We start from the raw sequence: 15,578 nt of genomic DNA, 5'->3' as shown, positions 1-15,578 counted from the left end.
GGACGTTTTCCTGCAAAGCCGCAGGCCACAGTGCCTCCACTTTGGGAGGAGGAGCAAAAGAGCTCGCGACCTTTACAAGCCTTCCCCACCGCCACCACCACTTGGGATAAGGGACCGTGAGAGAAGCGAGGGACCTCTGCACTGATTTTGCAATTAACGAAGGCCCCGTTAGGGGCCTTTTTTGAAATCCACGTTTGGCATTATGCCCTTGTAGGAATGTACGCGCCAAGAGAACTTCAAAAACTATTTATACTCGCAACTTAATTGCAAAAACACGTAAGTGACAAAAGCAATCTTTGCATTTTTTTTTTTTTTTTTTTGGTCATCTTATCTTCTTCTAGGTGTCACTTGCCCAGCTACTTTTATATTGACTACAATAGATAAGGGGTGGTTGTCGCAAACATTTACCTTTGAGCTGGGCGGTCAGGTCCCATCCTAAAATGCAAGCTACAACTTCAGATACTGACGGTCATGTCTGCACGCTCCCTCCAAACCGGTCGTTAAGGCAGGGGGGCTGCGATCGCTAGAGCAGGGCACTTGGTCACGGCATTCCTGCCACTTGCTACAGGACCCCGCAAAAAAAAAAAAAAAAAAAAAAAAAAAAAAAAGTTCTATCCAGACAACAAGAGTCCTGATGCTCTGTGGAGTTCAACATTCTCAGATGTCATTAGTAAGAAAATGGTGGCAGGTTTGGGGCACATCCAGTTTAATTTCTCCTAGATCTGCCAGAGATGGTTTTGATGACGGACGGAAAGGAGAAATTTTGATCTTCTGATATATGAGGTAAAAGAATATACAATCAATAGGGGAGGGCAAAATAAGGGGGTCTAAAATAACAATCTAGTCAAGAAACTATATTTTATAGTAAATAATTTAGAAATCAGTATAATAAAAGAAACGAGGTGTTAAACATCATGTTTAAGGATAAAAATGGTAACTGAGGATTTATTTCAAAGGGAAAAGAAACCCAGGTACGATAACTGCGAAACAGTAGAAGAGTTCATTTTTGCTATTGTTCATATTTCACAGATGTTTACTATTAAATGGATTTCAGATAAAATATACCAAATAAAATCTGTCAGCTACTTATGACTCTTGTACCTACCTCACATTCACACCTGTGTTAACACTTGTAGTTGAAATTTTATTTGGTTTCATATTGGTTGAAATTAGTTTTAAAACATTTATTAGGAGTTCCCGTCGTGGCGCAGTGGTTAACGAATCCGACTAGGAACCATGCATGAGGTTGTGGGTTCAATCCCTGGCCTTGCTCAGTGGGTTGAGGATCCGGAGTTGCCGTGAGCTGTGGCGTAGGTTGCAGACGCGGCTCGGATCCCGAGTTGCTGTGGCTGTGGTGTAGGCCGGTGGCTACAGCTCCGATTAGACCCCTAGCCTGGGAACCTCCATGTGCCACAAGAGCAGCCCAAGAAATGGCAAAAAAGACAAAAACAAAGAACAAAAAAACATTTATTACTGTGCTGTGATTTACAAATCAATCAAAATTCAATGCCTCAGGGGTGGGGTGGAGCGAGATAGGTGAAGGTGGCCAAAGCTGCCAGTTATAAAATAAGTTGGTAGTTCCTGCTGTGGCACAGTGGGTCAAGAATCCAACTGCAGTGGTTTAGGTTGCTGCAGAAGTGTGGGTTCAGTCCCCACCCGGAGCAGTGGCATTGCCACAGCTGTGGCTCAGATTCAGCCCCTGGTCTGGGAACTTCCTTACTCCACAAGTGCAGCCATTAAAAAAAAAAAAAAAATCAGAATATCATTAAAATAGGAAAATTCAATTTTTTTCCTCCTGTGTATGGAAAAACCCAATTCTTCCCTACTGTGTTTTCTTTACTAGGTACACAAAACACTTAACTCTGGCCATCAAATGTGTGGGGATTTTCCCCCACATCAAGCATCTGTGACACTGTTTGGGTATCTGTGACACCATTTGGATATCCCATAATTTAACTCAGTTCTGACACTATCTTCCCAGATAGGGGAAGTCCTACCAGCCTTCTCCCTCCACCACGTACACACACACACACACACACACACACACACACTTCAGACGCCTCTCTCAAGGCCAGGATCACCTGTGCTTCTTCTGACCAACCAGCTACAGACTGGAAGCTAAACTGACCCCATCCTTGAGTTCAATTAATTTACTAGAACAGGTCTCGGAACTCAGAGAAACACTTGCTTACACTTACCATTTTATTAAAGAAGATGATAAAGAATACAGATGAACAGCCAGGTGAAGAGATACATAAGGGGAGGTGAGGAGGGTAGTGAGAACAAGAGCTTCTGTCCCTGTGGAGCAGGGGTGTGTCACCCCCCTGGTGTGGATGTATTTGCCAACCTGGAAGCTCTCTGAACCCTGTACTTTTGGGATTTTATGGAGGCTTCATCATGTGGGTATAATGGATCACTCATTCCATTTTCAGGCCTTCTCCCTTCTCAAGAGAATGTGGGACAGGGCTGCAAATGCCAAGCTTCTAATCGTGAGTCGGTCTTCCCAGAGACTAGCCCTTATCCAGAACCGTCCAGAGCCCACCCGGAGGTGCCTCATTAGAACAAAAGACTCTCTAAGGGTTTCAGGAGCTCTGGGTCAGGGACAGAGGTCAAAGACCCATATTAGAACAAGAGATGCTCCTAGTGTTCTTATCACTTAGGACCTTACAAAGGGCTGAGGAGCTCTGCGCCGGTAACCAGGGGTAGAGACCAGTATATATGCTCTATTATCTCACCGTACTGTACAGCATGGTGACAAGAGCTAATGATACTCTACTGCATATTTGAAAGTTGCTGAGAGTAGATCGTCAATGTTCTCATCCCAAGAAAAAAAGTATAACTGTGTATGGTGATGGATGTTAACTAGATGTATTATAATGATCATTTCACAATATAAACAAATGCCAAATCATCATATTGTACACCTGAAACCAATGTAATGGTACATGTCAATTCCTTAACATAGTAAATAAAATCTTGACATTTAAAAAAAATGACTCAAATGATTACGTATCAAAAAAGTTATCTAAAATTGGTAACGGCCCTCAGCCAACTGTGAAATCCTGTTATTCACCTTCCCAGTTTCTCAACTTAGGGTAGCCATGCATTCCTGATGTGACTAATGAGATTCAGACAGAAACATGCTGAGGAGGTTGCTGGGAAAGATTTTGCTTGTTCTTCATGAGAAGCACATGCTGGCCTAGTTCCTTCTTTCTTTTTCCTGCCTTAAATATTCATGACATGACTGAAGGTATAGACGTCATCTTGCAATCATAAAGAAAAACAAAGAAGATGGCAGCAACCCAGCTATAAAGACAATTGCACCACTGGAGTTTGTCGTGGCGCAGTGGTTAACGAATCTGACTAGAAACCATGAGGTTGCGGGTTCAATCCCTGGCCTTGCTCAGTGGGTTAAGGATCTGGCATTGCCGTGAGCTATGGTGCAGGTTGCAGACACGACTCAGATCCATCATTGCTGTGGCTCTGGTGTAGGCCGGCGGCTATAGCTCCAATTGGACCCCTAGCCTGGAAACCTCCATATGCCACGGGAGGGGCCCTAGAAAAGGCAAAAAGACAAAAATAAAATAGAAATAATTGCACCACTGATGGTAATACCAACAGCCACCCATCTCTAGGTTTCTTTCTTTCTTTTTTTTTTTTTAAGAAAAATAAATTCCTATTGGTTTAAGCCAGTGTAGTTTGAGCTTTCTGTATTTGCAGGTAGAGGCTAAGAAAACAAAAACTAACGAACAAAGCAGAGGTTTCAGTTGCTGGTCACAGAGTACACAGAGTTTGTCATTTGAATCCTGCCAAAGCAGAGGGTTTGGAACACATCTTAGACCTTTCACCAAACTCCAGAACCACAGCTGAGGGGCAAATATTATGTTCCAGAACAAAGAGTTTGCTCTAAAATTAAAGGCTGAGGATAGACCTAAGGGACCAAGTCCTCCAGGGTTTTTTGGTTCTTGCTTTTTTTTTTTTTTTTTTTTTTGTCTTTTTAGGGCTGCACCCTCATGGAAGTTCCCCGGCTAGGGGTCAAACTGGAGCTGCAGCTGTCAGCCTACACCACACAGCCACAGCAACTTGGGCTCTGAGCTGTGTCTGCCACCTACACTGCAGCTCACAGCAATGCCAGATCCTTAACTCACTGAGTGAGGCCAGGAATCGAACTCACATCCTCACAGCTACTAGTCAGATTTTTAACCTGCTGAGCCACCATGGGAACTCCAAGGCTATATTTTACAATGAAAATAAATATTATAAATATCAGTAATATTCATAAAGCAGAAATTACAAGTGACATAAGAAGAAATAAACTTCACTTTGAAGGAAGTATTTTTGACTAGGATTCAAAATTTACTAAAAATATTAATGAATTTGACCACAAAGAATTTTCCACATGACCAAAAGAAACACTTTATATTCTGTTTTTAAGGGCCATACCCATGGCATATGGAGGTTCCCAGGCTAGGGGTCGAACTGGATCTGCAGCTGCTGGCCTATGCCACAGCCATGGCAACACTGGATCCAAGCCACATCTGCAACTTATGCTGCAGTTTGCAGCAACGCCAGATCCTGAACCCACTGTGCTGGGCCAGGGATAGAACCAGCAATGCCACAGAGGCAAGCCAGATCATTAACCACTGCACTACAGGAGAACTGCACCACAGCGTGTGGAAGTTCCTGGGCCAGGGATCGAACCCATGCCACAGCAGCAACCCAAGCTCCTGCAGTGACAATGCCAGATCCTTAACTCATTGCACCACAAGAGAACTCCTTGCAACTTCTTAAAACAAGATGATGAAGTCTGCCACATCAATTGAACATTCCCTTTATGGATGATTACTCTGTAGTTTGCAGTGCTGTTTGATAGCATTTTACCCACAGTAGAACTTTTTTCAAAATTGGAATCAGTCTGGAGTTCTTGTCATGGCTCAGTGGTTAACGAATCTCACTAGCATCCATGAGGATGCAGATTTGATCCCTGGCCTCGATCAGTGGGTTAAGGATCCAGCGATGCCATGAGCTGTGGTGTAGGTTGAAGACACGGCTTGGATCCCAGGTTGCTATGGCTGTGGTGTAGGCTGGCAGCTACAGCTCTGATTGGACCTCTAGCCTGGGAACCTTCATATGCTGCAGGTGCAGCCCTAAAAAGACACACACACACACACACACACACACACACACACACACACACACACACACACAAATTGGAGTCAATCCTCTCAAATCCTGTGGCAACTTTATCAACTGAGTTTATGTCATATTCTAAATCCTTTGTTGTCATTTTAACAACCTTCATAGCATCTTCGCCAGGCACAGATTCCATCCCAAGAAACCACTTTCTTTCTTCATCCATAAGAAGTAACTCCTCATCCATTAAAGTGTTATCAGGAGGTGGCAGCAATACAGTCACATCTTCAGACTTCACTTCTATTTCCAGCTCTCTTGCTATTTCCACCACATATGCAGTTATTTCCTCCACTGAAGACTTGAACCCCTCAAAGTCATCCATGAGGATTGAAATCAAATTCTTCCAAACTCCTGTAAATGTTGATATTTTGACCTCTTCTCATGAACCACAAATATTCTTAATGGCATCTAGAATGTTGAATTCTTTCCAGAAGGTTTTTAATTTCCATTGCCCAGATCCATCAGAGGACTCATTATTTATGGCAGCTGTAGCCTTATGAAATGTATTTCTTAAATCATAAGATTTGAAGAGCCTGGGTAGCTCAGTTGGTAGAGCATCAGACTTTTAATCTGAGGGCCCAGGGTTCAAGTCCCTGTCCAGGCACTATGCAAGTCTGTTTTGTGGATCTCCCTAGTAGCTCAGTGGGTTAAGGATCCAAGGTTGCTGCTATGTCACAGGTTCAAGCCCTGCCCTGGAAATTTTCTTATGCCATGGGCTGGGCCAAAACAAAACAAAACAAACAAACCCACTTGAAAGCCATAATTACTCCTCAATCCACAGACTCCAGAATGGATGTTGTGTCAGCAGGCATGAAAACATTCGTCTCATTTTACATTCCATCAGAACCCTTGGGTGACCAGGTACATTGTCAGTGAGCAGTAATATTTGGAAAGGAATCTTTTTCTAAGCAGTAGGTCTCAGTGGGTTTTAAATACATGGTAAACGGTTATAAAGTGTTTGCTACCATCCAGGCTCTGTTGTTCCATTTATAGAGCACAAACAGATTAGATTTAGCATAATTTTTAAGGGCCCTAGACTTTTTAGAATAGTAAATGAACACTAGTACCAATTTAAAGTCTCCAGCTGCAGTCGTCCTAACAAGAGTCGACCTGTCCTCCGAAGCCAGGCATTGGCTTCTCCTCTCTAGCTATGAGTCCTAGATGGCATCTTCTTCCAATGGAAGCTTGTTTGATCGACACTGAAAATCTGTTGTTTCAAATGAGACAGGTTGTTTCAAATGAGGGGGTGCACTGAGGGTTTGGGATGGAAATGCTATAAAATTTGGTTTGATGATTGTTTACAACTATAAATGTAATAAAATTCATTAATTAAAAAAACAAAGAAAGAAAGAAAATCTATTGTTTAGTGTGGCTATCTTCATTCATTATCTTTGCCGTATCTCCTGGGTAACTTGCAGCTTCACCTTGCACTTACATTATTATAGCTTGTTGCTTATGATGGAGGATAATGAAAAAAGAAGCTGTCTCTAATGGAGGATAATGTGAGAAAAAGAATGCATATGTGTATGTGTGACTGGGTCATTTTACTGTACAGTAGAAAATTGGAGTTCCCGTCATGGCGCAGTGGTTAACGAATCCGACTAGGAACCATGAGGTTGCGGGTTCGGTCCCTGCCCTTGCTCAGTGGGTTAAGGATCCGGCGTTGCCGTGAGCTGTGGTGTAGGTCGCAGACGCGGCTCGGATCCCGCGTTGCTGTGGCTCTGGCGTAGGCCGGTGGCTACAGCTCCGATTCGACCCCTAGCCTGGGAACCTCTATATGCCGTGGAAGAGGCCCAAGAGATAGCAACAACAACAACAACAACAACAAAAGACAAAAAAAGAGACAAAAAGACAAAAAAAAAATAAACAAATAAATAAATGTTAAAAAAAAGAAAATTGACAGAACACTGTAAACCAACTGTAATAGAAAAAATAAAAATCATTTTTAAAAAATGAGGTCTGCCTGTATACACATACACACACACCCACCACATACACGGGGAGAGTACTGTAAGGAATTGGCTCATGTGACCATGGAGGCTTGGTGTGTCCAAAGTCTGCAGGATAGGGAGGCAGGATAGGGAGTCCAAAATCTGCAGACTGGAGACCCAGGGAAGAACTGAGGTTTGAGGCCAAAGGCAGTCAGCTGGCAGAATTGTCTTGTTAGGGAGAGGTCAGGTCTTCGTTCTATCAAGGTCTTCAACTGATTGAATGAGGCCCACCCATGTTATATAGCATAATCTGCTTTAATCAAAGTCTACTGATTTAAGTGCTAATTTTTTTTTTTTTTTGTCTTTTTAGGGCCACACTTGCAGCATATGAAAGTTCCTATGCTAGGGGTCAAATCAGAGCTGCATCTGCCAGTCTATACCACAGCCACAGCAGCACCAGATCTGAGCTGCGTCTGTGACCTACACCACAGCTCACAACAATGCTGGGTCCTTAACTCACTGAGTGAGGCCAGGGATTGAACCTGTGTCCTCATGAATGCCAGTCAGATTCATTTTCGCTGAGCCATAACAGGAACTCCGAGTGTTAATCTTATCCAAAGAACATCTTCACTGAAACATCCAGAATAATATATGTCCAGGGACTTCCTGTTGTGGCTTAGTGGTTAATGAACCCAACTAGTATCCATGAGGATGCAAGTTAGATCCCTGGCCTCTTTCAGTGGGTTAAGGATCCGTTGTTGCGGTGAGCTGTGGTATAGGTCGCAGATGAGGCTTGGATCCTGCATTGCTGTGGCTGTGGTCATAGATGGTATTTAGAACGGCCTTCTTCCACTCCCATACTGTATTCCCTTTGACCTCAGTAAGCACTTCAGCTGGTCATGGTCATTTGCTGGGGTGATCCAAATTGTCATTACCGAAGGGTCCTGGGCCATTAGTAATCCTGCCTGAATTGGGTTGTTCTATTTTCCACTGACTTTAATCAGAGGCATGGCAATACTAAGAGACACCTATGGGATCTCTTGTATCCCAGACATCTCTGTGTTGTGGAGTAACAGTTCAATTTCCCCTTGGTAATTAGGATCAATCACCCCAGCTGGTACAGTAAATCTCTTCTTTGCCTGTTGAGCCAGAGGCACAAGGACCCCAAAGGGGCTGAGTGGCAGTGTTAACTTCCAATTCAGTGGAAATTATTATTGTGTCTCTTAGTAGCAGCACTTCTCCCTTTGGATCTAAGACCTGTAGACTAGTAGAGCATAAGGTCATGGGACAGGCAGCAAATATGTTCCTAATAGGTCACTAGGGATGCCACTCCCATCTCCAATCCTTGCTCCCTGTGAACCTGGCTATTAGAAAAACAGTACTATATAGTGGGTGCTGATTCAAAGCATACAGGCCTCCTGGAGAACCTTGTCCCAGGGACTGCTGCCTAGCTAGCACAATAAGTCTTCAAAAGGCCATCCCGTCATTCTGTCAGGCTGCTTCAGGATGGTGGGGAACACGGTAACATCAGTGAATTCCACAAGCGTGGGCCCATTGCTGTATTTCATTTGCTATGAAACGAGTTCCTAGGAGTTCCTCGGTGGGTTAAGGATCTGGTATTGTCACTGCTGTGGCTTGGTTGCTGCTATGGCAAGGGTTTGATCCCTGGCTGGGGAACTTCCGCATGCTGTGGGTGAGGCCAAAAAAATAAAAACACAAAAAATAAAATGAGTTTCTTAACCAGAAGCAATGCTGTGTGGAATACTGTGATGGTGGGTAAGACGTCCTCTAAGTCCACAGATGGTAGTTTTAGCAGAAGTACCGCATGCAGGGAAGGCAAATCCATATCCAAAGTGTCTATTCCAATAAGAAAATGTTGCCCTTTTCATGAAAGAAGTACGGTGCATTGTAACCAACCTCCCACCAGGCAGCTGGGTGATCACTCCAGGGAATGGTGCTCATCAGGGTCTCAGTGTTGGTCTCCGCTGCTGGCAGACTGAGCACTCAGCGGTGGTGGTAGTTAAGACAGCTTTGGTGAATGGAAGCCCATGTTGATGACCCCATGCATAACCTCCATCCCTGCCACCAGGGGCACTTGCTTCATAAATTCATTGGCCAATGACAGGGGTGGCTGGGGAAAGGCCAACTGGTATCCCCTGAACAAGTCACTCTAGCCACGTATTAAAATCCTCCTCTGCTGAGGTCACCCTTTGGCGAGCATTCATATGGGACACAAGTGTCTTCACATTTTTCATCTGTTCAGACAGATCAATCCATGGATCTCTTTCCAAGCCTTCCTTGTCATCCATTTTCTTTTTTTTTTTTTCCTGTCTTTTTGTCTTTTTTGCTATTTCTTGGGCCACTCCCGCGGCATATGGAGGTTCCCAGGCTAGGGGTCGAATCGGAGCTGTAGCCAACCGGCCTACGCTAGAGCCACAGCAACGCGGGATCCGAGCCGCGTCTGCAACCTACACCACAGCTCATGGCAACGCCGGATCGTTAACCCACTGAGCAAGGGCAGGGACCGAACCCGCAACCTCATGGTTCCTAGTCGGATTTGTTAACCTTTGCGCCACCATGGGAACTCCCTCTTGTCATCCATTTTCTAATCATGTTCCTTCCAAGTCCCTGACCATCTGACCACAGCCCATGAACTGGCATAGAATCATTCAACAGACCATTTCTCCTCCTAAGCAAAATGAAAAACCAGATGCACGACTTGAGGTTCTTCCCATTAGGGGGGCTTCCATTTACCATGGTGCTTCAGGAATGCCCCAGAAAGGAGATATAGGACTGCTGCTGCCTACTTTGGAGAGGAACCTGCATGTCCTGTAGAACCATCCTTAAATTTGGCCAGTTTTCTCATCCTCAGCTGATCACAGAGAATTTCCCATGAGGCCATAGGTAGAGGCTGGCAGAGAGAAGGTAAGAGCACAGGCACTGGGACAATGGATATCTGGGCTACTTCATGTAACTTCTGTCTCCAGGGCCTGCTGGGACTTTAGTCAATTTCCGAAGCAAAAAGGGGTGAGCCCTGAAGAGAATCAGAGTATTTTGCAAGAATGCTCAGTGGAGGCCATTACAGTGTTACAGGGCAATGCAGGGTAAACCCCCTCAGACAGGGGTGGAGCAGCTGCTTCCACTGGCAGAGAAGATTCAATAGACTGGAAGGACTCAATGTCCCCAACTTAATCAGGGTACTCTCACAAGTCCTGTTCCAAATTTTCAGATCCCATTCCTTCCTCATAATGCCCTCGCTTTTCAGTTTGCATTGGAATTCATCCATTTACATGATGAAATTTCAGCAATCTCAGCTCTGTGGCTACAGGAGCTAAAAGTCTCTTCCAGGACAGACAAAGCTTTCAGGTAACGTATACATTGCTTAAGCTGGGAATTTTTATTTATTTATTTTTGTCTTTTTAAGGCCGCACTCATGGCATATGGAAGTTCCCAGGCTAGGGGTCAAATCGAAGCTACAGCTGCTGGCCTACACCACAGCCACAACAATGTGGGATCTGAGCCACATCTGTGATCTACACCACAGCTTACGGCAATGACAGATCCCCAACCCACTAATCGGGGCCAGGGATCAAACCCGCATCCTTATGGATGCTAGTCGGATTCGTTCCCGCTGTGCCACAATGGGAACTCCTAAGCTGGGCATTTAAATCCCTGATCTCACCCTTTTCTTCCTCTACTTTGTCCAGTGACATTAGAAGCAACCAGCCAACCTCATCATTCTCATTACTCTGACAAAAATGTTCCCAGGTATCATGTACATGGTTACCCAGGTCCTTGCCTTTTATAAGTTTTTGATTAGCAGCATCTAATGGTGATATATTGCATACTTCTATTTTCATAACATGCCATGAACAATATCATTAATACCACTCTCGCTACTATTGGAAATAGAATCATTAGGATCCTTAAATTCACATTAGAGAGCCAATTCAAAAACCCCAGAACCAACTCAGAAAATTCATCCTTAAGATTCTGCTCCTTTAGAAGCCTTATCAGTACAACATATATTCAGATTCCCCAAAGAAACAGAACCAGCCAGATGAGTGTCTAGATATCTATCTACATCTGTCTATCTAGATAAGAACAGCCTTGGAGTTCTCTTATGGCACATCAGGTTAAGGATCTGGCATTTTCATTGCAGCAGCTCAGGTCCCTGATGTGGCATGGGTTCCATGCCTGGCCTTGGAATTCCTACATGCCCTAAGTATGGCCAAAAAAAAAAAAAAGATATACAATCTTACAGGGTATCTGCCGTTAAAGTGAGAACACTGACTGTTAAATGTACGTATGACTGCATCATCGACTGTTAAAATGAAAGAAAGAGAGAGAGACTGATTTATTGTAAGGAACTGGCTCACAGGATCATAGAGGCTTGGTAAATTCAAAATCTGCGGGGTAGGCTGGCAGATTGGAGGCCCTGGGAAGAGATGCAGTTCAAGTCCAAAGGCTGTCTTCTAGCAGAATTCCTTCTGCTAGGGGGAGATCATCTTTGTTCTCCTAAGGCCTTCAACTAATCGGAGGAGGTCCACTCATTATGTAGGATAATCTGCTTTACTATAATAGAGTACATTTAACATTTAAAACTTAAATCCACCAATTTAAATGTTAATCCAAAAAAACACCTTTACAAAAATGTCCAGAATAATGTTTGACCTGGGGACTGAGGCCCAGACACATTGTTTTTTTTCTTTTTAGGGCCACACCTGCAGCATAAATAAATATATATATATATATATATATATTCCATAACCTGCAGCATATAATATATATATATTCCACACCTGCAGCATATAATATATATATATTCCATAACCATATGGAAATTCTCAGGCTAGAGGTGGAACTGGAGCTGCAGCTGCCAGCCTACACCACAGACACAGCAATGCAGGATCCAAGCTGCGTATGCAAACTACACCACAGTTGGCAGCAACACCAGATCCTTAATCCACTAAGTGGGGTCGGGGATCGAACCGACATCCTCATGGATACTAGTCAGGTTCATAACCTGCTGAGCCACAACAGGAACTCCCTGGCCTGGACACACTGACACATAAAATTAACCATCACAAATGGTTACCTCTGAGAGGTAAGATTATGAATTTATTTTAAATTTGTTTTGCTACTTTTTCTATGATGATTGTGTTATTTATATTTTTAGGGCTGCACCTGCGGCATATGAAGGTTCCCAGGCTAGGGGTTGAATCAGAGCTGCAGCTGCCAGCCTATGCCTCAGCCACAGCGACGCCAGATCCATGCCATATCTGCAACCTACACCACAGCTCATGGCAATGCAGGATCCTTAATCTACTGAGCAAGGCCAGGGATGGAACCCGTGACCTCATGGCTGCTAGTCGGATTCATTTCCAATGTGCCACGATGGGAACTCCAATTCCCTGTTATTTTTGTAATAAGAAAATCCAATACATTTTTTCAATAGTTAAAAAAAGATTTGCTTTAGGAAGTCTGCCCTCACAGCATGGCACTGAGATTACACCATTCAGGTCTTCAGTATGTTGGGTACATTGTGTGTGCTGCTGTATGTTTGTCTCTCTACACTGGAGAGTCTTTGAAGGAAGGGACCTTCTCTTTTCATGTGTATATTTACTCCAAGCACAGTACTCTGTCACAAAGTAGACACTCAAAGAATGGATGGCCAACAACTGAAAAAACATTATCCAAAATCAATATTATCACCCCACCTCCCCGTACAAAACCTGCCCCCTTTCTGGAATTTCCTTGACCTCTTCTGACTCCTAGACTAGAAATGGTAACTATGTAGCACATATTTCGAAATTCAGTCAATTTTATGTCAGAAATGCCTCTAGCCCCTGACCTTTTGCTATTTCCACTGCATTTTTTCTTTTCTTTTTTTCTTTTTTATTTTTTTGGCTGTGCTCACAGAATGTGGAATTTCCTTCTTCAGGCCAGGGATCAAACCTATACCACCTACAGGAGCAACCCATGCCACTGCAGTGACAACACCTGATCCTTAACCCACTGCACTACAAGAGAACTCCCACTTCCCCTGCATTAATTTGAAAATTCCACGTATTAAAATGTGTATTTTACTTAAAAAGTAATACATGCTTTAAAACACCTGCTTTGAAAGCAACCTATGTTCAAAGATAGAGATTTTTAAAAGCTAGATGAATTCTATCATCAATTTAGAAAGAAAAGCAAATGGCAAGATAGCAAGAAAATTTCAGAAACAAAGACTGATGAAGAGTATCTGGCCCCACCAAATTTTGAAACATACTGAAAAACTACAGTAAGTAAAACAATATGATGTTGATACTTACAACAGTATAGAACTGAATATACTCCAAGGCAGATCCTTTTTACATCTGAGAATGTAGCAAATGCTAATAACTTCATCACACATTAATGGTGGAAAACATCAATTATCCTGGGGAAAAATATTGGATTCTGAGTTTTTTCCAAACACCTATAACCAATTCTCCAATTCTCTGATACCAACTCTCTGATTCTCCCACACCAACTGGGGATCCAGCAATTCAATTCAATTCTGACACTATCTGGAGTTAGCACAAACCTCACCGTTAAGGGCTCAGTTCCAAAAGACTGCCTCCACTTCAGACACCAGTTGGAAGTCCCAGGTTACTAGGTTATTCACACTTCTGTCCAACTTAGCTACAAATCTGGGAGTTACCACAATCCCTTCCTTAGGAGAAAATTGAAAATTTTTGAGACTGACACAGAACTCAGAAAATCACTTGAGGAGTTCCCGTCATGGCACAGTGGTTAACAAATCCGACTAGGAACCATGAGGTTGCGGGTTCGGTCCCTGCCCTTGCTCAGTGGGTTAACGATCCGGTGTTGCCGTGAGCTGTGGTGTAGGTTGCAGACGTGGCTCAGATCCCGTATTGCTGTGTCTCTGGCGTAGGCTGGTGGCTACAGCTCCAACTGGACCCCTGGCCTGGGAACATCCATATGCCGCAGAAGCGGCCCAAAGAAATAGCAAAAAGACAAAAAAAAAAAAAAAAAAGAAAATCACTTGACTTAGGTTTAGCAGCTTTTTATAAAGAATACAACTCAGGCACACCCAAATGGAAGAGCTGCACAGGACAAGGTATTAGGGGAGTGACACACAGTTTCCATGAGCTCTAGATATGCCATCCTACTAGGACACCAAACGTGTTCACTCACCCTGACCCAGCATTTCATAAGCCAGCTCCAATTCCCCTCTACTCTCCAGGACTTAGGGGCACAAGGCTGAGATTTCCCAGTCTCTAATGATGTTAGGTCTTTCTAGGGACCAGCCCTCATCTGGAGCCTATCTAGAGTCCCTACCTTAGTTCACCTCATTAGCACAGATGTAGGTGTATTCCAAAGGGGACTGTAATGGATACCAAAAGATACTCCCATCATTCAGAAAACTAGTGGTTTTAGTGCTGTGCCAGGAATCAAGGATAAAGATCAAATATATATACATTTTGTTGTATCACAGATTCTTACCTCATTCCTTACCAAAATAAATTCCAAATGAATCAAAGATGAAAATAAAACACAAAACCGCATTTCTCATTGTGGTTCGGCAGGTTAAGAACCTGACTGCAGGGGCTTGGGTCACTGTGGAGGCAAGGGTTCAATCTTCAGCCTGATGCAGTGAGTTAAAGGATCCAGCACTGCCACAGCGTAGGTCACAGCTGTGGCTCAGATTCAGTCCCTGGTCTGGGAACTTCCATATGCCACAGGTGCAGCCATTAAAAGAAAATGGAGGGAGTTCCCATCGTGGCTCAGTGGTTAACGAATCCGACTAGGAACCATGAGATTGTGGGTTCGATCCCTGGCCTTGCTCAGTGGGTTAAGGATCTGGGGTTGCCATGAGATGTGGCGCAGGTTGCAGACGCGGCTCGGATCCTGCGTTGCTGTGGCTGTGGTGTAGGCTGGTGGCTACAGCTCCAATTAGACCTCTAGCCTGGGAACCTCCACATGCCACGGGTGCGGCCCTCAAAAGACCAGAAAAAGAAAACACAAAATCTCAAAAATACAAAAGAAGGAGTTCCCATCGTGGCTAAGCAGAAACATATCTGACTAGCATCCATGAGGATGCAGGTTCTATCCCTGGTCTTGCTCAGTGGGGTAAGGATCCAGCGATGTGGTGAGCGTTGCGTAGGTCGCAGACATGGCTCAGATGTGGTGTGGCTGTGGTGTAGGCTGGTGGCTACAGTTCTGAATTGACCCTTAGGACTGGGAACCTCTATATGCCACAGGTGTGGCCCTAAAAAGAAAACATGAAATTTTTTTGTTGTTGTCTTTTTGCCATTTCTTGGGCCGCTCCCGTGGCATATGGAGGTTCCCAGGCTAGGGGTCGAATCGGAGCTGTAGCCAACCGGCCTACGCCAGAGCCACAGCCACGCGGGTTCTGAGATCCGTCTGCAACCTACACCACAGCTCATGGCAACGCCGGAT

The 15,578-nt window shown here is 44.1% G+C and overlaps 1 long non-coding RNA gene and 1 other non-coding gene across 2 annotated transcripts; one reads left to right on the top strand and one right to left on the bottom strand.

The window, feature by feature from the left end:
- On the bottom strand, window positions 302-13,949 carry LOC106509672. Its single transcript, XR_001307413.2, has 2 exons — window positions 13,445-13,949; window positions 302-771 (listed from the first exon to the last, which is right to left on the bottom strand). It is a non-coding gene; the product is annotated as an uncharacterized LOC106509672 (long non-coding RNA).
- TRNAK-UUU lies at window positions 5,725-5,797 on the top strand. The gene has a single exon. It is a non-coding gene; the product is annotated as a tRNA-Lys (tRNA).

The sequence above is a fragment of the Sus scrofa genome, chromosome 3 (genome assembly GCF_000003025.6).
Source record: "Sus scrofa isolate TJ Tabasco breed Duroc chromosome 3, Sscrofa11.1, whole genome shotgun sequence".
Lineage (NCBI taxonomy): Eukaryota > Metazoa > Chordata > Mammalia > Artiodactyla > Suidae > Sus > Sus scrofa.
The sequence above is the reverse complement of the archived record's forward strand: the minus strand, read 5'-3'. Positions and strand labels throughout refer to the sequence as shown.